This window comes from Lepidochelys olivacea (genome assembly GCF_965140295.1).
Source record: "Lepidochelys olivacea isolate rLepOli2 genome assembly, chromosome: 11".
NCBI lineage: Eukaryota > Metazoa > Chordata > Testudines > Cheloniidae > Lepidochelys > Lepidochelys olivacea.
In genome coordinates this window covers 43,966,857-43,990,810 of record NC_140421.1, presented here as the reverse complement: position 1 = coordinate 43,990,810, position 23,954 = coordinate 43,966,857, and the positions used below count along the sequence as shown (strand labels likewise).

The following is a 23,954-nucleotide window of genomic DNA, read 5'->3' as shown; positions in this document are numbered from 1 at the left end:
GGGGAGGTCACAGACGACTGGAAAAAGGCTAATGTAGGCCCATCTTTAAAAAAGGGAAGAAGGAGGATCCTGAGAACTACAGGCCAGTCAGCCTAACCTCAGATCCTGGAAAAATCATGGAGCAGGTCCTCAAGGAGCCAATTATGAAGCACTTAGAGGAGAGGAAAGTGATCAGGAACAGTCACCAAGGATTCACCAAGGCCAAGTCATACCTGACTAATCTAATTGCCTTCTATGATGAGATAACTGGCTCTGTGGATGAGGGGAAAGCAGTGGATGTGTTGTTCTTTGGCTTTAGCAAAGCTTTTGAAACAGTCTCCCACAGTATTCTTCCAAGTAAGCTAAAGAAGTATGGACTGGATGAATGGACAATAAGGTGGATAGAAAGCTGGCTAGATTGTCGGTCTCAATGGGTAGTGATCAATGGCTCCATGTCTAGTTGGCAGCCGGTATCAAGTGGAGTGCTCCAAGGGTTGGTCTTCAGGCCGGTTTTGTTCAATATCTTCATTAATGATCTGGAGGATGGTGTGGATTGCACCCTCAGAAAGTTTGCAGATGACACTAAAGTGGGAGGAGAGGTAGATACGCTGGAGGGTAGGGATAGGATACAGAGGGACCTAGACAAATTAGAGGATTGGGCCAAAAGAAATCTGATGAGGTTCAACAAGGACCAGTGCAGAGTCCTGCACTTAGGATGGAAGAATCCCATGCACCGCTACAGACTAGGGACCGAATGGCTAGGCAGCAGTTCTGCAGAAAAGGACCTAGGGGTTACAGTGGACGAGAAGCTAGATGTGAGTCAACAGCGTGCCCTTGCTGTCAAGAAGGCCAATGGCATTTTGGGATGTATACGTAGGGGCATTGCCAGCAGATCGATGGACGTGATCGTTCCCCTCTATTCGACATTGGTGAGGCCTCATCTGGAGTACTGTGTCCAGTTTTGGGCCCCACACTACAAGAAGGATGTGGAAAAATTGGAAAGAGTCCAGCAGAGGGCAACAAAAATGATTAGGGGACTGGAACACATGAGTTATGAGGAGAGGCTGAGGGAACTGGGATTGTTTAGTCTGTGGAAGAGAAGAATGAGGGGGGATTTGATAGCTGCTTTCAACTACCTGAAAGGGGGTTCCAAAGATGATGGATCTAGACTGTTCTCAGTGGTAGCAGATGACAGAACGAGGAGTAATGGTCTCAAGCTGCAGTGGGGGAGGTTTAGGTTGGATATTAGGAAAAACTTTTTCATTGGGAGGGTGGTGAAACACTGGAATGCGTTACCTAGGGAGGTGGTGGAATCCCCTTCCTTAGAAGTTTTTAAGGTCAGGCTTGACAAAGCCCTGACTGGGATGATTTAGTTGGGGATTGGTCCTGCTTTGAGCAGGGGGTTGGACTAGATGACCTCCTGAGGTCCCTTCCAACCCTGATATTCTATGATTCTATGAATAAGAAACATGGGAATCTGCATTCTTAGGCTGCAAGCATAACTTCTCCATGCTTTCCAATGCCACATTTGATAAGAAATACTTTCAGTATTAACATTCAGCTCCTGTATCATGCATGAAGGTTAATAGCCAAGAATATCCTTAGAGAGAAGGTGCACTGCATTTAATAAATGAAGACCAGAATGGGATATGAAAGGAAAGTAAAATTCACCCTCAATCCACTAGAGGGTAGCTCCCTTCCGATAAAGACTGAAACACTTCAGACCAGTCTGAGCAACTCTCTGCTTTTTTGCCTGCACTTTATTTGGCCTGACAAAACAATATTAACATTCATTTCTCTCTCTCTCTCTCTCTCTCTCTTTCACTCACTCACTCACACCCACTGAGCTTCAGTTTCTAATTTAATAAGCCACAACAAAAACATCAAAATTCTGTAGTGACTCTGTGATGGCAGCATGGAAAATTAGCATCCAAGGACAATATGCATCTCAAATTACATTAGCTATCAAAACCTTTTTTTAAAAAATAGACAACTGGTCACTAAAACAATGGATTTACTGTGAAATATGAATTAAGAGGTCCTAAGTTTAAATCCCCCGTACGTTATTTAGCAGTATTTGTGGAGCACAGACATTGCTGTGGAATGGATCGTTCATGAGCATTACAAGGAAAGCACATACATTATATATAATGCTTATAGAAATCTACACTGCCTTCAACATGCCAGCTGTTTCTGTTTGTGACACTGAGTTATTCATGAAATCCAGGAAGACATTTTGTAGTAAAACATGCTACCTGCTCGCTTTTTAAACCACTGGTGTTTCCTGTCCATCTAGTTAAATAATTAGGGAAGCAATGTGGAATTAAACATTATGTGCCAACTCACTTTCCCCCCTCATTGAACCTGCTGGTAAGAGGAGGCAGGAACTGGAGAAAAATATGGCTTACAGGGGTTCCTTAGGTGTTGCTATCATATGGACAGACGGTGAAGAGAATGTTTCCTGTCTGTAATTGTGTTCACTGTTCAGTGTAGCAAACCTTTCTCCTTGTTGCAGTAGAGCAAATGGGGTGTTTAATTTGGGATTCAGTGTAGTCTGGAGTCAAGGTGTAGCAGTTTTATAACAGACATACCATTTTATTGGAGGCTGACGGTTTAAATTCCACCTTACATATATCCATATATATGGAATTTCAACTCGGCAGACGTACAGCATCTGTGTGTGTTTGTGTGTGTTTAGTGGGCTCTCTGATTTCTGAGTTTGAGGAGGTGGACGAATTATGCTGTAAATACATTTGTTTCAGAATATTTCTAATACAAGTGCACTTACAAGCATTCTAAAATGCAAAACTAAAATAAAATAAAAAATTGCTCATCAGGCACTGTTTGTCAGTTCCTCCTTAGATTTTAGGGAACACGGTTGAGATCTCTGTTTCTAGTTTATGACTGACAAAAGAAGCATTTATGTTTTGGCAAATATTTTCTTTGTTTAGCCTTTCCCAGCAAACAGCACCAAAACCCTAAGGAAAGGTATTTGGATCGTGTAATTGCTTCTTTTCTGTTTAGCTTAGGACAGTCTTTTTTCTGTGCAAGGATTTTCTGGCAAGACCACAATTTAATGTGTATGTTTGGAAATCAAATTATTTAGAATTATGACCACATCATCAAAATAAGCCATTTTGAAATGCACTGCCAGCTCACAAAACAGATTGTATGGGGAAGAAATGGATAATGCTTGGCTTGAGTGCATAAAAGTCAGTAAAATCTAAACACTGAGAATTGTTTCATTTTGTTTTCCTCAAAATATAAATCCATCTCTGATCGTGATATTTAAAACTGTTCATGGGGTGGACCCCCTTAGTGTGTGAAGTCTCATTGATTTTTATCAATACCACATTCTGCGAATTAACCACCAGGTGGTGCCCTTAGTTTATGGACATCCGTCCATTCCCTCTTTCCCAAAGATACAGTGAGATTAATATTATTGGAGCAGGAATCTTGTTTCAGACAGGGGATTTAACACCCACAGATAAAAAAAAGGAAGCTTCTGCCTACACTGGTACAATAAACCTGGCTTTAAGAGCCTTGTTACTACTAGATTTAATAGCCTACACATTTTTTCCTCTGTTTACAATCCTTGCACACCAAAGACAGAAAACAATATGGTTGTGTGGGCCATAAATACGTTGCTGCAGATCTATCTTATATAGGGCAAACTGCACACTGACTCTCAACTGTTAGCATATTTCTGTTTCATTGGTGGTTGCTCCTCTGCTGTGAACCTCTGCTTTCTCAAGTATAGTAGAGTAACTGTGTACCTGGGGAAAAAGAAATAATGTTTGGGCAGAGAAATGAAGATGCTAATTCTGCTGTGGGTAATCAAATGCAATTTGCATTTCAGTTACCATTTTTCTAGTTCTCCTTCTATTGCACTACTTGAAATCTAGCTAGTGATAGCCCACCGTCACAGTTTATTATGGCTCCTGTTTAGCCACAAGGTATTTACACTGATGCATGAATCAGCTGTTCATCTGTATAGTTTTTTAAAAAAATTGGCTGAATAACTTGCTTGTGAGGGAAAGACACTGACAGTCTAAAAATTAACTCCTGTATTAACACATGCACATAGCTGCAGAATGAGCTAACCCACAGTATCTTGCCAATGACCTCAACCTTGATCTGGAGGGACCATTTATTCACAAGCAAAACATTTATTCTTAATGCAAGCTGGTCCTGGGGCTGCTGACTATGTGACATTCGGAGCTCTATGAATAACATGAATATATACACCCACAAAGTTACTATGATTATTCTTGTTACTGTTTGGGGGTGTATGTAATGTACACGATTATCTGATCATTCCTGGGGAACTGTTAATATAAAGTCAGGGTTCACTGGCTTTGTACATTTCACAAAGAAAATGTGGATTTGGAATGTGGGGAGATGCAGGGCTCAGGAAGTACCCTGATGTGTACATGAAGCCCAATATGTCCATTAGAAACCTTCTTTATTTTTGCCAGCGCAACTAAATATTCCATGATATTACAATGAACATGTTACATGTCCTTGTTCATTAAACTCCTAGTAACCACCATTTTGCTGTCTGCCCACAACAGCAATAAAATGGTGGTACAGAAGAGAGCTAACACATCGAGCTCGGTATAAGAGTTCCTCTGCTCACACTAACCTCAATTACAACTAGAACCCTGCAAACGTTATGTAGTTGTTGTTACTAAATAACAACAGTTTTTAGATTAAGAAAAAGACAAGGAAATGAGAAAAATGAGATGTGCATCAGCAAAACACACTGGGTAAAAATTAACCTTGAAATTGAGAGAAACAATGTATCTATTCATTTGAAAGCAGCCCTCCTGTGAAATACTTTTTAACTACAACAAAGTGTATCCTACTTTTAGAATATCCGGCTTTAAGATGATGCAAACCTCCAGCACAATATGTGACTTTGTGAAGCTGCAGAAGCTAGGAAAGTATTTTAAAAAATAAAACCAGATTGTAAAAATAATTATAACCAAGTCCAAGAAGAAATTAGATTCATCCCTGCAAATGATGCACCAAAAAGGAGATTTTTTAATATTCTGATTTGATTATTTTGGAGCATAGCGAGTCTCATTTTTACAGGGTTCTGCTTACTGGACACCCGTTTGGGGATGTAATGAAGGGTTGACCAATTACACGTGTGGAAAGGGAATTTTAGTGATTAAGAAAATTGCAGGCTTCAAGAGTGAGTGAGAGAGAATGTAATTTCTCCCTTTCAAGACAGAGCTGTGGAAAATGTATGTGAATGAAACACATTGCTAGAGCCCATATGTAATATATAACACAGTCCACCAGGGGCTGAACTGAAACCAAGACTACTGTGCCTTAGGACCATTAGTTGGTCTTAAACCAGGTGTCAAAAAGGCAAATACTAATGTTTCACTTATTAGGTTATGCCAGCCATCTCCTTACCTTGTTGAAGTTTTTGCCTTTAAAACAAAACTTAGATCATAACACTAGGCTCAAACCATCACAGAGGAACTAAGAGAAGCAGTGCACTTTATCATTTTGGTCTCTGACCTAATAATGCTTTTCAGTTAAATTCAAGTGCTCACTGCCATTTCAATTCAAAGCTAAGGAAAGACCCTTAAGCTTAATTTTTCCCTGTAGAGTTGGTTTTTACTTTTTATGGTTAATTTATTTGGTATTAAACAGCAAATCCAAATCCAACCAAGATCAGCTGCTAAATTATATTTCTGTGCATTCCTGACCCAATGCAAAAATTATCAGGGGAAAATAAGATCTCTTTACAATACTGAAGGCTGTTTTGTGTCTTGACATACACTAATTTTCATTGGATCATATAACGTAAACAAGAACAGTTTGCTAGGCTAATAAATCCAGGATTCTGGTCAAGAAATAAATGTGGTGTCGGTAACCCTTTAGCCAGATAATAGGAAGGAGATTATGTGATTATTTTGTCCAAAAATTAGGCTTCTTGTTTCTAATTGGTGTCATATCCTGTCGAGAGCCTGTAGGGTTTAAATCACAGTCCACCATATTAGACAGAGAAGGAAGCGTTATAGTAAATCTTTTCATCCAGTGGTTGTTGGTTTTTATCTGTTGCCCTAATTTCTATTAAAATACTTCCCAAGAAAGATAACAGGAAACAGTAAACATGGCAACACCACAAAATAATTTTCTGATGCACTATTTCTGTCAGTGTTCAAAGAATAAGTTGTACAGGCTGGAAAGGAAACTGCTGTATCATTAAAACCCATGCAGGCTAAAACAGCCACCCTTTCACCCTTTTGTAAAATGACCCCCCTCTCCACCATATCTCATAAATCTTTCAAACTAGGCTAGAGCCATGTATTGATGCTGCTTCTTGCATTAATGGCTTGAAACTGTTGTGCATCACAGTGCTGCGTTCAAAGGGAATCAAGAGTATTTAAAAACAACTTCTGGTGTAGAATGCAATTATAACTGACAACCAGATGTCTGCCCTGTCTGGCACAACAAGCCTAGCAGAGATTGCAAATGGTCTTGAGACCACTGGATCTAAACAGTGCGTCTAAAGTGACTGATATACAGATAAACAACAATACCACAAATCACCGACACAAACTGAGGAGTTGCTAGTACTGATAAAGATTTTAGAAGTCAGGAAGCAGCTGACCCCTCCGCCCTCGCTCCTCTTACTTTTTACTGTGCCAAACCAAAGCATGTTAGTGAAAAAGGACCTAGCACATAAAGTCTGTTTATATATCCACTGCCAAAAGTTCATCTCAGGAGGAAGACCCCATGGGTAAGTGTTTAGATTACAAAGTCTAAATGGACTCTAGTGAGAAGTATTCAATACTCTGGTTAACTTACAAAGGTCTGGATAATTTGTGTCAATCTCTGTGCTGCATTTAGATTCCTTTCCAAATTAAGTATTATCTACTGGAAGCATTTAACAGTGCTTTTACATCATAAAATTAAAAGCAAACCCTCATCTAGCTGCGATCTGATTTGATCACTAGGAAAACCTATTTGTAGGTGGTACAGGTTTGATATGAAAGTGCACTTCCAATAGGAGTCCAAACCATTGGTTAAAAATGTCCTTTTCTTTACTCAACACCTACTTTAAATATCTTCTGTGTACAACACACTCACAATGCACAGAATCAATATGTGCCTACACATACATTAATACACAGAGAGCCATGAGAAGTTCCAACCAGACCCCGATTTGTGGGAGGGCAGAGCAGGAGAACTCATCTATCTTCATATTCTTTATCTACATATTTCTGTGGATTATTCTTTGTGGGTCTGTAATAGGCAGCAGGTTTAAAACAAACATAAGGAAGTACTTCTTCACAAAACAGTCAAAGTTTGGAACTTGTTGCCATGGGATGTTGTGAAGGCCAAAAGTATAACTGGATTCAAAAAAGAATTAGATAAGTTCATGGAAGATAGGTATTTCAATGACTGTTAGTAAGGCCATACCAAATTCATGGTCCGTTTTGGTAAATTTCATGGCCATTGCATTTTAAAAATCTTGAATTTCACGTTCTTACAAATCATGAATATGTATTTAAAATTATAAACATATAAAGCCCTTAAGTCAACATTTCTCAAATTGGGGATCATGACCCAAAAGTGGTCTCAAGATTAGCGGGGTGCGGTCACAGTATTGATACCCTCATGTCTGCTCTACCTGCAGAGCTGGGCAGCTGGAGAGCAGTGGCTGCTGGCCAGAACCCAGCTCTGAAGGCAGGGCAGAAGTGAGGGTGGCAATACCACAACCCCCCTACAATAGCAAGATTTCATGGGGGAAACCAGATTTCACAGTATGTGATGCGTTTTTCACGGTTGTGAATTTGGTAGGGCCCTAGCTATTAGCCAAGATGGTCAGGGATGCAACCCCATGCTCTGGGTGTTCCTAATCCTCCAACTGTCAAAAACTGACACTGGACGACAGGAGATGAATCACTCAAAATTGCTGTATTCTGTTAATTCCCCCTGAAGCATCTGTTGCTGGCCACTGTCAGAAGACAGGATACTGGGCTAGATGGACCATTGGTCTGATCCAGCATGGCCATTCTTATGTTCTTAATCCAAAGCCCATTAAAGTAAATGAAAAGACACCTTCCACTGATTTCCATCAGTGGATCAGTCCATAAATGTCTCCAATGACATTTTTGCAAGAGTGTGCTATCAAACTGACATACTTTTAAAGTATCAATATATTAGACAGTAGACAAAAATTTCAACACTCCTATTTTGAAATGGGGGATCATGAAAGGAGTATGAAGTAAACTAAAAATAAGCTACTATGTCTTCACAAGACCCTATAAATAGGTTTTTATTTTAATCTATTTTAAAGACACTCTTCTTCTTCAGATATTGCAATTATCTTTTTTTAATTATTTTATTTATAAAACATTTCTCTGCTGTGAAATCTCTTATTTTTGTAGTAGATTGCTGAGTTACAAATGTGAACTCCAAAGGATCTGAGAAGATCCTTCCCTTATATCCCAGAGAGGAAATACATTGCATCACTTTGTTACCACAAGTCTTCACTGTGTTGCAAAAGTATGTAATTAGAATGAAAGCTAAGGGACTCTATAATACTAAGATGGCATTAGTGATGGGAAAACTGCAATTTTGAAAGAGGCCCTATTCCAAATATGAAGCTTGAAAGATTTAGTGTCTTGAAACATCTTTTGGGTTGGTGCAATGTCACTGCAATAAAAAGTGACAGGTTTCAGAGTAGCAGCCGTGTTAGTCTGTATCCGCAAAAAGAAACGGAGGACTTGTGGCATCTTAGAGACTAACAAATTTATTTAAGCATAAGCTTTCGTGAGCTACAGCTCACTTCATCAGATGCATTCAGTGGAAAATACAGTGGGGAGATTTATATACACAGAGAACATGAAACAATGGGTGCTACCATACACACTGTAAGGAGAGTGATCAGGTAAGGTGAGCAATTACCAGCAGGAGAGCGGGGGTGAGGGGGAGCGGAACCTTTTGTAGTGATAATCAAGGTGGGCCATTTCCAGCAGTTGACAAGAACGTGTGGGGAAGGGGGGGTAAACATGGGGAAATAGTTTTACTTTGTGTAATGACCCATCCACTCCCAGTCTTTATTCAAGCCTAAGTTAATTGTATCCAGTTTGCAAATTAATTCCAATTCAGCAGTCTCTTGTTGGAGTCTGTTTTTGAAGGATTTTGGTGAAGTATTGCCACTTTTAGGTCTGTAATCAAGTGACCAAAGAGATTGAAGTGTTCTCCAACTGGTTTTTGAATGTTATAATTCGTGACGTCTGATTTGTGTCCATTTATTCTTTTACGTAGAGACTGTCCCATTTGGCCAATGTACATGGCAGAGGGGAATTGCTGGCACATGATGGCATATATCACATTGGTAGATTTGCAGGTGAACGAGCCTCTGATAGTGTGGCTGATATGATTAGGCCCTATGACGGTGTCCCCTAAATAGATATGTGGACACAGTTGGCAACGGATTTTGTTGCAAGAATAGGTTCCTGGGTTAGTGGTTCTGTTGTGTGGTTGCTGGTGAGTATTTGCTTCAGGTTGGGGGGCTGTCTGTAGGCAAGGACTGGCCTGTCTCCCAAGATCTGTGAGAGTGATGGGTCATCCCTCAGGATAGGTTGTAGATCCTTGATGATGCATTGGAGAGGTTTTAGTTTGGGGCAGAAGGTGATGGCTAGTGGCGTTCTGTTATTTTGTTTGTTGGGCCTCTCCTGTAGTAGGTAACTTCTGGGTACTCTTCTGGCTCTGTCAATCTGTTTCTTCACTTCAGCAGATGGGTATTGTAGTTGTAAGAACGCTTGATAGAAATCTTGTAGGTGTTTGTCTCTGTCTAAGAGGTTGGAGCAAATGCGGTTGTATCGTAGAGCTTGGCTGTAGACAATGGGTCGTGTGGTGTGGTCTGGATGAAAGCTGGAGGCATGTAGGTAGGCATAGCGGTCAGTAGGTTTCCAGTATAGGGTGGTGTTCATCTGACCATCGCTTATTAGCATCGTAGTGTCCAGGAAGTGGATCTCTTGTGTGGACTGGTCCAGGCTGAGGTTGATGGTGGGATGGAAATTGTTGAAATCATGGTGGAATTCCTCAAGGGCTTCTTTTCCATGGGTCCAGATGATGAAGAAGTCATCAATGTAGTGCAAGTAGAGTAGGGGCATTAGGGGACGAGAGCTGTTCGAAGTCAGCCATAAAAATGTTGGCATACTGTGGGGCTATGCGGGTACCCATAGCAGTGCCGCTGATGGACTACAAGCTGTCAGGAACAGTATCCCTGGTAATGTCACGGCAAACCTGGTGGCTGAACTTTGTGACTTTGTCCTCACCCATAACTATTTCACATTTGGGGACAATGTATACCTTCAAATCAGCGGCACTGCTATGGGTACCCGCATGGCACCCCCTAACACACTGTTCCTCAGACGTTCTTGTCAACTGCTGGAAATGGCCCACCTTGATTATCACTCCAAAAGGTTCCACCCCCACCTCCCGCTCTCCTACTGGTAATAGCTCACCTTACCTCATCACTCTTCTTACAGTGTGAATGGTAACATCCATTGTTTCATGTTCTCTGTGTATATAAATCTCCCCACTGTATTTTCCACTGAATGCATCTGATGAAGTGCACTGTAGCTCACAAAAGCTTATGCTCAAATAAATTTGTTAGTCTCTAAGGTGCCACAAGTACTCCTCTTCATTTTACTGTAATAAAAAGAATGTCACCTAAATCACAGCAACATGATGTGCAAACTTGTCCTGTTGGACAAATTGCTCAAGGTGTTATTCAGAGGAGAACTGATATAGCTAGTCTAAGAACCAGCCCAAACTTTTGCTCACTCTTTGAAGCAAACTTTTTAAAATGAGTTGAAAATGAGTGGTTAAGGACCCTTCCCATAAAGGAAGACCTAAGATGGCCTCTCTTCTCTGTGCTTATTTTTCTTGACCCTCAAGTTTGGCCTCCACTCCTGAGAGCCTTTCTGCAAACCCCTAGCAAGCCCAATCAGTCTGTCCTTTGTCTTTTGGGGTTCTAGAGCAGTACCCAGTCCCTCTCAGAATCTCTCCTCTGGGCCCACACTGCTGCTAACTCATCTGCTATGGGATACAACATGAACAAAATGGATTGCTTAGCCCCCACAGAATGGAGAACTTAGATTAAGCAGTAGTGGAGAATAGTAGAAAGACTAACAAAGCCTCAACCTAAGAGAGGGGAATGAAATCATGGCCTTGAATGTCTTCTCCTCAGAAAGAAACTGCTGTGAGGGTGGGGGTATGGTGGGAGAGAGAACTAAAAGCCATGCCTCTCTAAGAGAAGGTGAAAAGTACAGACCACTGATTTCCCTCAACAAGAAAAGGAGCTGCCAGGAGGTTGGGTATGAAAGGAGAAAAGAGAAGAGAATAGCTGGAAAGTAAAGGTTTCAGCCTTCCTCTCAAAGACAGAGGTAGGGTGACCAGACAGCAAGTGTGAAAAATCAGGACAGGAGGTCGGGGGTAATAGGAGCCTATATAAGAAGACCAAAAAATCGGGACTGTCCCTATAAAATCAGGACAACTGATCACCCAAGATAGAGGCCTCCGGGCAGTCCCACCGAAGGAGAGAAGTGGAGCCTAGTGAGGATTGCTCTCGATGGCCAGCATCAAAATCTGGGTAATAATTCAGCTAAGCTTTAAGTAAGCTTCCAGAAGCTTCTTTGAACCAAACTAACCTATCAAGTTGTGCTGGGTTTTGCTCCTCACTACCTATTATTCCTTCATCAGGTTTATCTTTATGCTGGGACTTCTGTTTGTCACCAGAACCCTAAAAACTTCCTTTTGATCTGGTGCATTTTGTATTTACCTATTAGCTTTAAAAATTATTATTATAATTACTATGCAGTATTATGCATAGGTACGTTTCTTTCTGAGACCTTTTTTGTTGACATTACAGAATTTTAAACAAAATCTGTTGTCAGTGTAACGTCATACTGATAATGTTATATCAATCATAACTGGCCTGTTTAGGATGGTAATCATTAAGAAAGGGATAGATAATAAGACAGAAAATATCATATTGCCTCTATATAAATCCATGGTATGCCCACATCTTGAATACTGTGTGCAGATGTGGTCACCCCATCTCAAAAAAGATATATTGGAATTGGAAAATGTTCAGAAAAGGGCAACAAAAATTATTAGGGGTATGGAACAGCTTTCATATGAGGAGAGATTAATAAAATTGGGACTTTTCAGCTTGGAAAAGGGACGAATAAGGGGGGATATGATAGAGGTCTATCAAATCATGACTGGTGTGGAGAAAGTAAATAAGGAAGTTTTATTTACTCCTCATAACACAGGAACTAGGAGTCACCAAATGTAATTAATAGGCAGCAGGTTTAAAACAAACGAAAGGAAGTATTTGTTCACGCAACACACAGTCAACCTGTGGAACTCTTTGCCAGAGGATGTTGTGAAGGCCAAGACTATAACAGGTTCAAAACAAGAACTAGATAAATTAATGGAGGATAGGTCCATCAATGGCGTATGTCTGAGACCAAGTCTGTTGACAGGTAGTGTGGTCTGACAGAATGTGGCATGTTGTGGACCACTCCAGCGTACAACATTCAGCCCCTAAGCAAGCTGGATAAGAGAGATGCATTCACAAAGCATGAGTTAAAGTTGCCTTCAGCTTTAAATTGCTCATATTCCCAATAAACAGACCAAAGACCACCTTTACCAATAAATGGGGACACAGGAAAGACGGGCTGTCTGTCAGACAAATTTGCTTCTGCATGAGATTCATTCAGGCAGAAACCAGAGAAAGGGAATAAACTCTTTACATAAAGGAGAGGGGAAATTAAAATTTAAAAAATGAAGAAAGTTAAGAAAGTTAAGAATAGATGGAAGAAAGAAAAGGAAAGACAATAAATAGAAAAAAGAAGGAGAGGCAATATGGTGTCATGGAAATAGTGACCTTGCAAAGCAGCATTTGATTCCTTGCATCAGTCCCCCCTACTGTGATGTTATTGACTTGAACTGGGACCATATAGATCATTGTTGCAACCAAGGTCTTTTAGTGGCACCAAATCTTATATAAAGGGGGTCAAATGAGGTGTCTAAGACAAAATTATGGTTATGATTATGCTATCTGTATATGTGTATCATTTTTATAGTTGAAGTTATGAATATTGGCTCTATACTGTCTGTAGTTCAAACTTATGCTATGCTTCTGGGTGATACCCCAGACAAGTTGGTGTCAGCTCTGTCTAGCTTGCTTGATGGCCCATTAAGGACCATCAGCCATATAATTGACCCATTGAGAGAAGGCAGACATTCCTTGGGACTCAGCAAAGTATGCAGGGACATGCCTATGGACAGAACTCAGAGGTTTTTCCAGACCATGTGATGGACAGCTTCTGTCTGGAACAAAGAAAGAAAGACTACATGGCAAGAGAATATAAAAAGCTGCTGCAGCTCCTCCATCTGGTCTTCAATCCTGCTTCATACCTCTGGAGGAACTTGGCTACACTGAAGCTTTGAACCAAGGACTGAAAGACCCATCCCAGCTGTGGATGTACTCCTGAGACTTGATTTGAACCTGCAGTTTATTCTATCCCTGCTGCAAGCCTGAACCAAGAACTTTGCCATTACTGTATGTAATTGATTCCATTTACCCAATTCTAACTCTCATCTATATTTCTTTCCTTTTATGAATAAACCTTTAAATTTGGGATTCTAAAGGATTGGCAACAGCGTGATTTGTGGGTAAGATCTGATTTGTATATTGACCTGGGTCTGGGGCTTTGGGATTGAGAGAACCTTTTTTCTTTTACTGGGGTATTGGTTTTCATAACCATTTGTCCCCATACGAGCAGCACTGGTGGTGATACTGGGAAACTGGAGTGTCTAAGGGAATTGCTTGGGTGACTTGTGGTTAGCCAGTGGAGTAAAACCAAAGTCTTCTCTGTTTGGCTGGCTTGGTTTGCCTCGGTGCACACAGAAACCCCAGCCTTGGGCTGTAACTGCCCTGCTTGAAGCAATTTGTCCTGAATTGGCACTCTCAGTTGGGTCCCACCAGAACCAGCCTCGTTACACCTACCCTCTGTTATCTTGAGCTGATAAGTTAATGAAAGCGAGAGCCCAGAATCAGGGGGAGACTAAACCCCAGGCAGACAGAATGCATTCGCAGGCCGATGGAAAGAATTGAAGTGAAGTTCAGAGAATTCAGAGCCAGTGATTGCAGCAAAGCCCCTAGTGATCCCAGGCGCAGTTTGGGGATTTTGCTGGCTGGGAGCTGAGCTCTAGGATTTAGGGCTGACCATGAGGTGGGATTTGATTGGCACAAAGAATAACCTTTTCTATGTCTGGAGAGACCAAACTGCCCCTCTTGGGCAGCGTGGAACAAGTTCCACAGGAGGCTTTTCTCACGGCAACATCTGCTCCGGGGGAGGCAGGTTCACTCTGCCTGAGACAGCTCACAGGGACTAAAGGAATCTGGGCCCCCCCCCAGGAGTGTCCTCTTGCCTGGGCAAGGTGAGGGCAGAAGTTAGTCATGGGGGCAGGTTCAGCAAAGTCCCAAGGAATCGTCCAGCTAGACAAGCCAGTTTCCCACTCCTTGGAGAGGGATTTTGATCAGTTAACGTTTCAGTGGCCAAAGGCTCAAAGATCTGTTGACAAATGGTTTTTCCTGCATTACCCTCGCCCAGGGAGTGGCACCTGCCCTGGTCACTAATGGTTTTTACTAAGCAGAAGATCAAAACTTTTCCCCCTAGGGGCAGTTGTATCTTCCTCTTGTCCAGCCTCCCCTTCCCCCTATATCTGGCTTTTCACCTCCTTCCTCCCTGCCACCAAAGAATCTAAGATGAGCCCCAGTTTCGTGCTAAGCATTTATTCTGCCACCAGAAGCTCTAGTCAAACCCCTCTCCTCATTCACAGACTTTCAGCCCAAGAAACCCCGACTGCACTTCCTTCCGAGGACATGCCAAGTGAGACGTAATGACATTGACTTGGTGTGCAGCAGAATCTAGTAAGAAGAACATGAAATGGATTTTATTAACACTATTGAGCTGCTTGTGAATGATTTTGTGACTATGCAAATTGGCAATTTCTTTCTCTAAATATCACTGTAATTGGCAGTGAAAGTTGCTACTTGCTAGATTTGTCATTGGTCGCTTTGACACTTATTTCCGCATTAGGGAAATCAACAAGTTGCTAAATCTAGTGACAAAATTGCTAAATTTGGCAACACTGGTAATGATAGCTTGCTATAGAAGATGGCACCCCTTGCATCACATCGGGAGAAGGGATGGTCTAGTGGTTAGGAGACTAGCCTGGGATCTGGGTTCAATTTCCTAATCCACCATATACTTCTCATGTGACCTTTGACAAGTCCCACCTTGTCTCTCTAATATCCTGGGGCCGACATAGCTACAACTACACTGCATACTTAGACAAGTCACTTAGTCTCTCTGGGCCAATTATTATAGGTATTTAGGTATCTAAAGAAGCGGAGAGACTCCTAGTGGGATTTTCAAAAGCCGCTCAGTGTCTAAGTGCCATTGATTTCAATGGAATCTGGCACTCAGTGCCCCAGTTTTCCCTCTGAAAATGAGAGTAATAGGACTTATCTGTCTCACAGGGCTTGTGTGTTAAAGATTGGGAGGTGCTTACATATTATGGTAATGGAGGTTATGTTAATTACCTTAAATAGCATTGTCCCTTTGTGATCGCTTTCTCTTCAGCCAATGGACACTTTGCCTTAATAATACAGCGAGTTCCTGCACTGATACTGTTCCTTTGTTCTCCCAGGAGCTGTCATAAATGAAAGGACTTCACAGCAGTTCTGATATTGCCCTTCATCTGTACTTATTAGGCATGTACATTGACTTTTCACACAGGACTCTGTGAGCATGGGGGTTAGTGTGTGTGTGTGTGGGAATAAAGTATTATGGCAGTCCCGAATTCCTACCTGATCAGCTGTCTGAACAATACAATTTGGTAGAACTTCTCAATATAAGGTAGAATAAAGTTCTCAAATTACCCTTATTTTGCTGTAATTGTTTTCATTTTCTGGAGCAAAGGATTGCCTCTCTGGACCCCTCTAATGATACTGAGTAGTGTGCTTCCAAGGTGGTCTTATTAGATTCTGTATCCACTACTTTATCTACTACTTCATCCCTTTATCTGCTACTACTGTTACCATAAAAAGAGTAGCCTCCACAAGGTAGCAAGAAACAGACCGTAAATGGACAATACCTTTTTGTTGAAAACAAGTAATGGGCTATGTATAGTACAAATATAGGAAAGAAACATGGGACCAGGCTTGAAGTAATTAACGAGAGAAACTGATCTGAGAACGACCACTTGTCTTAAGTATATACAGAAATACTCAACTCAAGCTATGTCAAATTATAGTTGATAACCATGTGCCTAAGCCCAGAGATAAATCCCAACTCCTCTTTTGAGAATTAGAGATGCTCTCCCTTTCTGCCCTCTGCGTTCAAACCCATAGCCTGAGCTGCTGTCAGCTATCTCAGAGGGATAACTGAGTCTTCAAACTAGGTCCACCCATCAGATGAGCCTGGGGTTTGCTTCCACCCTCCCCTCCAAACTGGGGGTACAGAAGAAAATCCAAGGAACTAGGGAAGTATTATGTTAGATAGATGCTCCACTGATTAAACAGTCGATAGCTAGTTTTCCACCCAGTTTTTCTTATCTCACTTTCCTCTCAGGAAAACCTTTATATGATACACCCTGTAAGGGTTCTTTAGCAACTGGCATGCAGCTAGCACAATGTTCAGTGGCATATGCACATTAAATTACACAGCTAGAACTTCCACTACCTTGTTATAACATTTTTAGTGCATATTATCATCATTTGCATGAATTTTTGCCCTAGTGTATCTGTCTCCAGCATATCTATGTAATTGGTGTTGTGGGTTTATCATCATTCCCACATTCTGCATTTTCAAAGAGCCAGTTGTGATTTAGCCACACAATTCACATTTCAATCAATAGGAGTTTTGTGGCTAAATCCCAAGCAATTCTTGTAAACTGTGTTATCTTCTTTAATCAGAGGTTTCTGGATTGATTTTCTTTGCTTATGGTTTTTGCAGTTGTTTAAAAAAGAAGCAGACATGGTGTAACGTGTGTGTGTGTGTGTGTGTATATATATATATATATATAAACATGTATACACACACACTCTATTATTATTTAGTCCATTACATCAGTCCATAGCATAATACAGTACGGAATAATGTCGGTTGATATTATGACACCTTGATAATGTTAAAGAAATGCATATTAACAATTGTAACTAATAATTGCAAGTCAATGGCAAACCTCTCCACGTCTTCTGTGGGACCAAAAATTGGCCCATTATAGTTATTAATATGTATCACTCTATGACCACCATAATGCCAACTGTCCCCATGATGTACTATGGGCGTAGAGTTTGCAGTTTTATCCTGAGTTCAGTGGGACCAGGATTTCCTGCTCTATTAAAAAAACAACAACTGTAGAGTCAAAAATGTGGAAATATATTCACATATAGTGGCCAAGAATATACACCAGGCTAACAGCTTGCAAAATGTAAAGCAACAAATATTGTCTCAGACCTACACTGCAGATGTCTTCTGCAGCACGTTCTCCATTCACTCAGTGCAGGGCACTACCACTGACATCAATGGGGGGTTCATGTGCAGAATATCTTGTTGAACTGACTTTACCAGCATTGACACTGATAGTGGTGGTGAGAGACCATTCATTAGACTGGTATTTGTCCTAGCAGAGTACAAAGCTTTCTGGAGGTTCAACCGTCATGCTGCTGTCTGGGAGTTTTTCTGCTGAAGTTACCCCTTTCCAGCTATAGCAATGAAATCAGCACTTCAAAGTTCTGCTCACCCATTTTACCCTCACCTGAGCACCACTCCAGCCACACAGTCACTGTATCGCTTACCCTCCATTTCTTCACTCTCTCTGGCAGTGGGACTCCACACTTGCTTCCTCAGTCCTCTTTGGGGGTTTCAGAAGAAAATCCAAGGCACTAGGGAAGTGTTAAATTAGTTAGATGCTTCATTGATTAAATAATTTGTAGCTAGTTTTCATATTTACACTCAACGAGTCTCTCTCTCTCTCTCAGTGAGTGAAAATGCTTCTCTTGCAAGATTAACTATTTCCAGTCCATCATGCCTTTCTGCACATCATTTCATTCTACAGATTTCCAATTTGATGGTTATTAAAGGTTTAAAAAGTTTAATTTGACCTTGGACCTGTAAACATATGATTAACAGTTGATGATATTGTTCTGGGATAACTGAACGTCTGTCTTCAAGCAAATCTGTATTAAAGGATTTGTTTTACTTACACTGGGCCAGATTCTGATGCTCTTCCTAACACTGAGTAGTACCGTAACTCCTTCAGAAGCCCCATTGATTTCAAAAGCACTGCCCCAGGAGTTAGGTGCCACTCAATATGAACAAAGGTATCAGAATGTGTCCCACTGTTATTGGGGCAGGAAAGTCCTTTGTTCTTAAGATTGTGCTGATTTGGAAGATAAACAGTTTGAACAATTTCCCACTCCTTATGTCTTTTGCAAAGTACATGTAAATTCTTACAATATGCTTTAAACCCAAATTAACTACTGCATTTTTCTTTTAAAACATCCCTTTTGGCAGAATCATGGGCACCCTTGCAGTATCACACAAGTGTATGTGTTAGAGGCAAAACAAGCACTGTACATTTGAATATGGAAATATATTTTAGTTCTAGGTTTCAAGGGGCTATTTTAAACCACAGTGAATAAAACAATTATTTTTAAAATGATGGACAGCCCCTTGCTGGTGTCCCTCTGAAGCTAAAACTTTAGAACTGTGTGCGTTAGCGAGACAACGCTGGCATTTAAAAAGTGTATCTTGTATCATCGGTCTCTTTTATCTTTTTTGGCATGCTCTTTAGGAAACAGCAGAGAAAGAAAAATATGAAATTGAACACAGCAAATTTAATTATAAAACAAAACCACCCACCTTGCTTTCAGGGTCAGGAAGTATAATCGCCTCCTTTTGACGCAAGAATGAGTTTAACGACATATGTTAAATGAACAATTATTTAAAATAAAAGGAAATGACCTTAAAAACAGCTGCAGTATCTCAGGCTATAGCACAGAGAGCACTGCAGAAAAACAGACCATTGTGGAACTCAGGCATATACACAATCAGAGTTCCCCAGTAACTGTACCCTTTCAAAAACAAAAACCAATTGCTTCAGAGAATACTGTAATACACCTTGTTCTGTATTTGATCTCACCAATATAGTATCTCTCCTTTTGCTGCTGGAGCAGATCAAAAGTCACTGGTGGCTGCCAAATGGTGCTATAAAAGTCTATTTTTCAATAAACGGTGTTTTACTGAAGGTTGCAAGCACTTCAGCATTAAATGCACACCTAAGAAGAATAAAAAGAAAATAGCATATTGCAACAGAATAAATTCATTTTTATTGAAACAGCCAGCAGTCACATGACCAAGCATCTAGCCTTTAGGATAGCAACAGAACTAGCTTGAAATGGTAAAGGAATTAACCAGTCTGCCTCCTCCTTCCACTAAGCTTTTCAGCCTGTCGACGGTTGCATGTCCATATCCTTCACAGCGCATCTGTAGAGCTATTAAACTGGATAATCCCTCTGGCCTTTGATACATTTCTGGACATGATTATTTCATTACTCGCAGTATATCAGTAGGATCATAATAAAAAGGACTTCTGACAACCTGCCAAGAGTTTTGTGGCCTTGTAAACACAAAAGTGCTCTAATAAAATTTTATTAAGTGTTAAAAAGTCATAAAAAGTGAAATAACATAAACTACAAAATTTACTGTCCTCAGCAAATGCTGAAAATATCGTCCATAGTAAAATTAAATTAGCATGTAATAGCCAGAGAAGCAGTGTGGAGTGGGTTTAAAAGAGGATCCAGGACAAAAAAATTGCACTGGAACTGGGTCCTGGGGATTGAGTTTATGGAGATCCTTTCTTTTTATTGGAGGGAAGGTAGAGAGGAATGAATATGCAGATTATGGACAGGGGCGTTCTAAGGTCATTTGTGTCCTGTAGGTTGTTGATACTTCTTTTTTTGGGGGGGAAGGGGTGGGGAGGGGGTTATATTGAAAGCTGTAATAGGGGACGGGAGGAGGGAAGCGAGTCATGGGTGCGGCTGTTGTCCACTAGGGAGCGCTGTGAGACTAGAAATCCCTCTGCCGTACCTAGGGAGGGGATGGGGGACCTAACAGGAATAACCCTACAGCTCAGTAGGAATGTTCACCCCCCACTGTAGAAATTATATTCACATTTTTGGCGTTTTCTTACAAATAAAAAAAAATGGAGTGAAGAAAACAATGCTGCGGAGTTGAGCTGCCCCAGACTTTCTCACGGGGAAGGGAGAGAAGGGGCTGGCTCCTTTGGCTGCATTGTCCGTGCCTTTCTCCTGCGACTTTCCGTCCTGCAGCCCCGGGGGGACGAGATGTCCCCGAGCCCTGTTTCTGGTGGGGGGAGGCATCAGCCTTAGGCGCTGTGCTTTCCGCTTGCTGTCCTAACATTGCAGCGTAAATGCCACCAGGGGCCAGAGCGTGTGGACCCAAGTAAGTTGACTCTTTTGCTTGCATTTGATGCCCTCTAGGCAATGCCCCGCCACGCACTCGGGGCAGGGGTGGCTCGGCTGGTGTTTGTAAGAGCGGACTGGGGGTCACGGAAATAACCCAGCCGTTCAGGGAAATCCACCCACTGCCCCGCTCCCAAACGCTGCAGGCGGGAGGTGCAACGCGAGCCACAACCTCCCCACGGCCCGGCCCAGGGAGCGGCCGCGCGGGCGGCGCTGCCAGCAGGCGCAGGGCCGCCGCGGCTGGGGCTTGAGGGCCAGGTTCTCGCAGACCTGCCAGGGCTTAAGGCCCCCGAGGCTGGAGCTGGGCTGCGCTGCAGGCCTGAGGCTGCCTGAACCCAGCCCGCTGCGGCTGCCCCCAGGCCTCCGAGCGGCCCAGCAGCATCAGTTCTGGCTCCGGCCCCACGTCGCTCAGAAAGGACCCTTCGGCAACCCGCAAGCAACGTGTCCCGCCCACCCGAGCCCTGTGCCATGGCTCCAGCAACCCCTGCCCCGGGCCACGGGGGGAGAGGTCTGCGGAGCACCTCCGAACGGACCTGGGCGTTCCGGGGTCACCTAAATCGCCTCGGGGAGGCCCTCTGAGTGCCGATTGCAAATGCCCGGCTGCCCTGGAGAAGGGGGGAAACAATCTGTTGTATATTGGTTGATTTAGGAGTCAACAGTGCTCTGCTGAGCGGGATTGAAGCAAACAGGAAGTAAATGAGCAGGCAGTGCCAGGGGGTCGTGCCATCGCCCTCAGGATTTCCTTCGCTTTTTTGGCTGCACTACGATTTACCTGAATGTTGCCAGAAAGGAAGTAAACGTGTTCCCGTCACATGTAGACACTCCCCAGAGTGCTGGCAGAGCTGCCCCAAAGAGAGGGAATTTTATATTGATTCATGGACAGGACATTTTTTTAAAAGTTTCGTTTTGTTTCAGATGAAAAGGATAGTTGGCTTTCAGGTGGCAAGGCTGGAGGCCAAGCAGAGCAAGATACTGTATAAGCCTGTTTTGTCTTTGTGCTGAATACATGCTGAACGTGTGTTGAATACCTGCTGTAAAACTAAATCAGAAGTGCAGCTAAACATAGCTGTTTTGTGGAAATATTTGTAGGCAAACCAAAAAAAAAAAAAGTTTTAAGATACATATTCTACACAGACAGCTAACCAAGGCCTTTGTCCTTATTAAGCAAACTCCACATAAAGTTGCTTTTAGGAGTGATTTGAGCAATTGTGTAAGCAATTAGTATTTTAGCAACAGAGGATAGAGTTTTAAATAAAAACAAATGGGTTTATATGCTATTATTTTGAGCCATAGGAAACAGGAGCTAATGAATGAGTAGGCACAGTCTTACAATACTGCTTGCTTTACACTGAATGCTATAAATTGCTAGGTTCCAAAATATGTATTTTAGCTTGTATATGATATTGGCTAGAACCATGTGCATATGTAGAACCTACAAGCATAAAATAAATATTCACCACTATGTTTGAAGGCTATAGCAGTAGTTTAAAAAATCCTTATTTTTGTCCCTTTTGGAATTAGAAGTAAGGGGTTATTATTGTGTGATCAATATTTAGTTATATTAGCAAATTACAGAAAATGCATTTTTATGCAGACGATGTATTTAATCAATAACAAAAGTCTTCACACTTATCTGACATTTTATTTTTGAAATATCTAATATTTAATATTAACACCTAATTGGCAACACTCACAGAATATTGTACAGAACACGTTTTGGGAGATAATTCTGCGTTTTTTAAAAGGAAGGTTAAGAAAATTACCACATCATATGGTCTCTTAATTTAAGAAATCTGTGATCAAATATATCTTCTGCATAAAGTGCATATTTTAAATGTGAAATCAAAACATTAGTTATTTTTATGTACTACTTAGGGGCATTTTTAAAATTCTGTCACAAAATATCATTTAAGGACTATAAAAATATTGCAGTGCAGCAGAAAAATAGTACAGTCAAGGCTTTGAACTTAATATATGACTAAAAAGTTACTGAAGCATTATAGAATGCTTTATATATATGTGAATAATGTGTACATATACAGTATGTGTATAGCTTTGAGAGAGTTTTTAAATGAAATGAAGAGGTGTTAGCATTTGTATTACTGGAAGAATCAGCATTGATCATTAAAATGTTGGAGCATTTACCTTATTGCTCTGATTTTTTAAACACCCTTGAAAAAATTGCTTTGGACTTTGACATGGAGATGTATACATAATTGTTCCTTTTAAATATATATTTTAAAACATCTCATTATATCAGCTAACATAATGTTTGTGGTTATTTTGCTTTGCATTCTTTCAAAGGACCTGATTCTGCCCAAATATATATGCAATTAAAACCTCAGTCATGCAAGTAATCCCACTTACTTCAGTGGGACTGCTGATCTGAGTAAATGGGTTACTGGATCAGTGTTTATATTATTTGAAAAACACTTTCTTTAGACTCGGCATTGTATTTCTACTGGGAACTTTGAACATGTAGCTTTGTGGGTGCAAAGGATTTTCCAAACTGGCTTCATGGGATGTAACATTGGAAAACTACCAAAGATATGCAAATGGAATCTTAAAATAGGAATTGTACGTTTAAATGAGCGTAATAAAAACACAAATGATCCAGGGCCTGATCTTGAGAGGTGATAAGTATCTGCAACTCCTATTTAAAATTCTTTCAGTTCAATCCTGTTAGTTTTAAAACACGAATAATTTTTTATTTGTTTTATAGCGTGCCAAAGTGTGCAAGGCACTTCACATGAGACTTCGTCCCTGCCTGAGACAGTTTACAGTCTGAATTTCGGGCATGACACAAGAGGTGAGGAAGACAAACATAATAAGGGGTGTGGACAATGGTCACAACAGGCAGTTATGGATCAAATCCTATGCTCAGAAACTGAAAGTTGCTTCTTTTGCTGGGTTTCTTTAGATACTTAAAGAATTTTAAACAACCCACTACCCCATACTGTCCCAGTTCTCTGATTTAGGGTTGCCAGGTGCCCAGTTTTCAACCAGCCACCTGGTCGAAAAGGGACGCTCTCCCCAGCCCTCCCCAGGTGAAAATGAGAACGTGAGTGAGGGTGGGGGAGTGTGAGCGATGCGGGGGGGGGGGGGGATGGAGTGAGCGGAGTGGGGCCTTGGAGAATGAGCAGGGCAAGGGTTTTTGGTTTTGTTCAGTCAGAAAGTTGGCAACCCTACTTACACATACCTAAGTCTTTCTGAATTAACCATTGGCTTCAAATCTTTTCAAAACACTGTATTACAGAAACAGATCATGGGTGAAATATTGGCCCCATTGAAATCAATGGCAAAACTCCACTGACTTCAGTGGGGCCAGGATTTCACTCATTCTATACTAATACTTTACATCAAA

At 41.3% G+C, this 23,954-nt stretch overlaps 2 long non-coding RNA genes across 4 annotated transcripts in view; one reads left to right on the top strand and one right to left on the bottom strand.

Moving 5' to 3' along the window:
• The window catches only part of LOC311528386, an 82,505-nt gene extending 63,453 nt beyond the window's left edge, over window positions 1–19,052 (bottom strand). For both annotated transcript variants that reach the window (XR_014713594.1, XR_014713595.1), the window contains exons 1-2: window positions 18,969–19,052; window positions 17,903–17,989 (exon numbers count right to left, since the gene is read on the bottom strand). This is a non-coding gene — a long non-coding RNA (uncharacterized lncRNA). The remainder of the gene's footprint in view (window positions 1–17,902; window positions 17,990–18,968) is intronic.
• Window positions 19,053–20,243: 1,191 nt separating this feature from the next.
• LOC311528385 overlaps window positions 20,244–23,954 on the top strand; it is an 83,210-nt gene continuing 79,499 nt past the window's right edge. The window contains exons 1-2 of one of the 2 annotated variants that reach the window (XR_014713592.1): window positions 20,244–20,570; window positions 23,313–23,399. This is a non-coding gene — a long non-coding RNA (uncharacterized lncRNA). The remainder of the gene's footprint in view (window positions 20,571–23,312; window positions 23,400–23,954) is intronic. The other variant, XR_014713593.1, reaches the window with a different exon arrangement.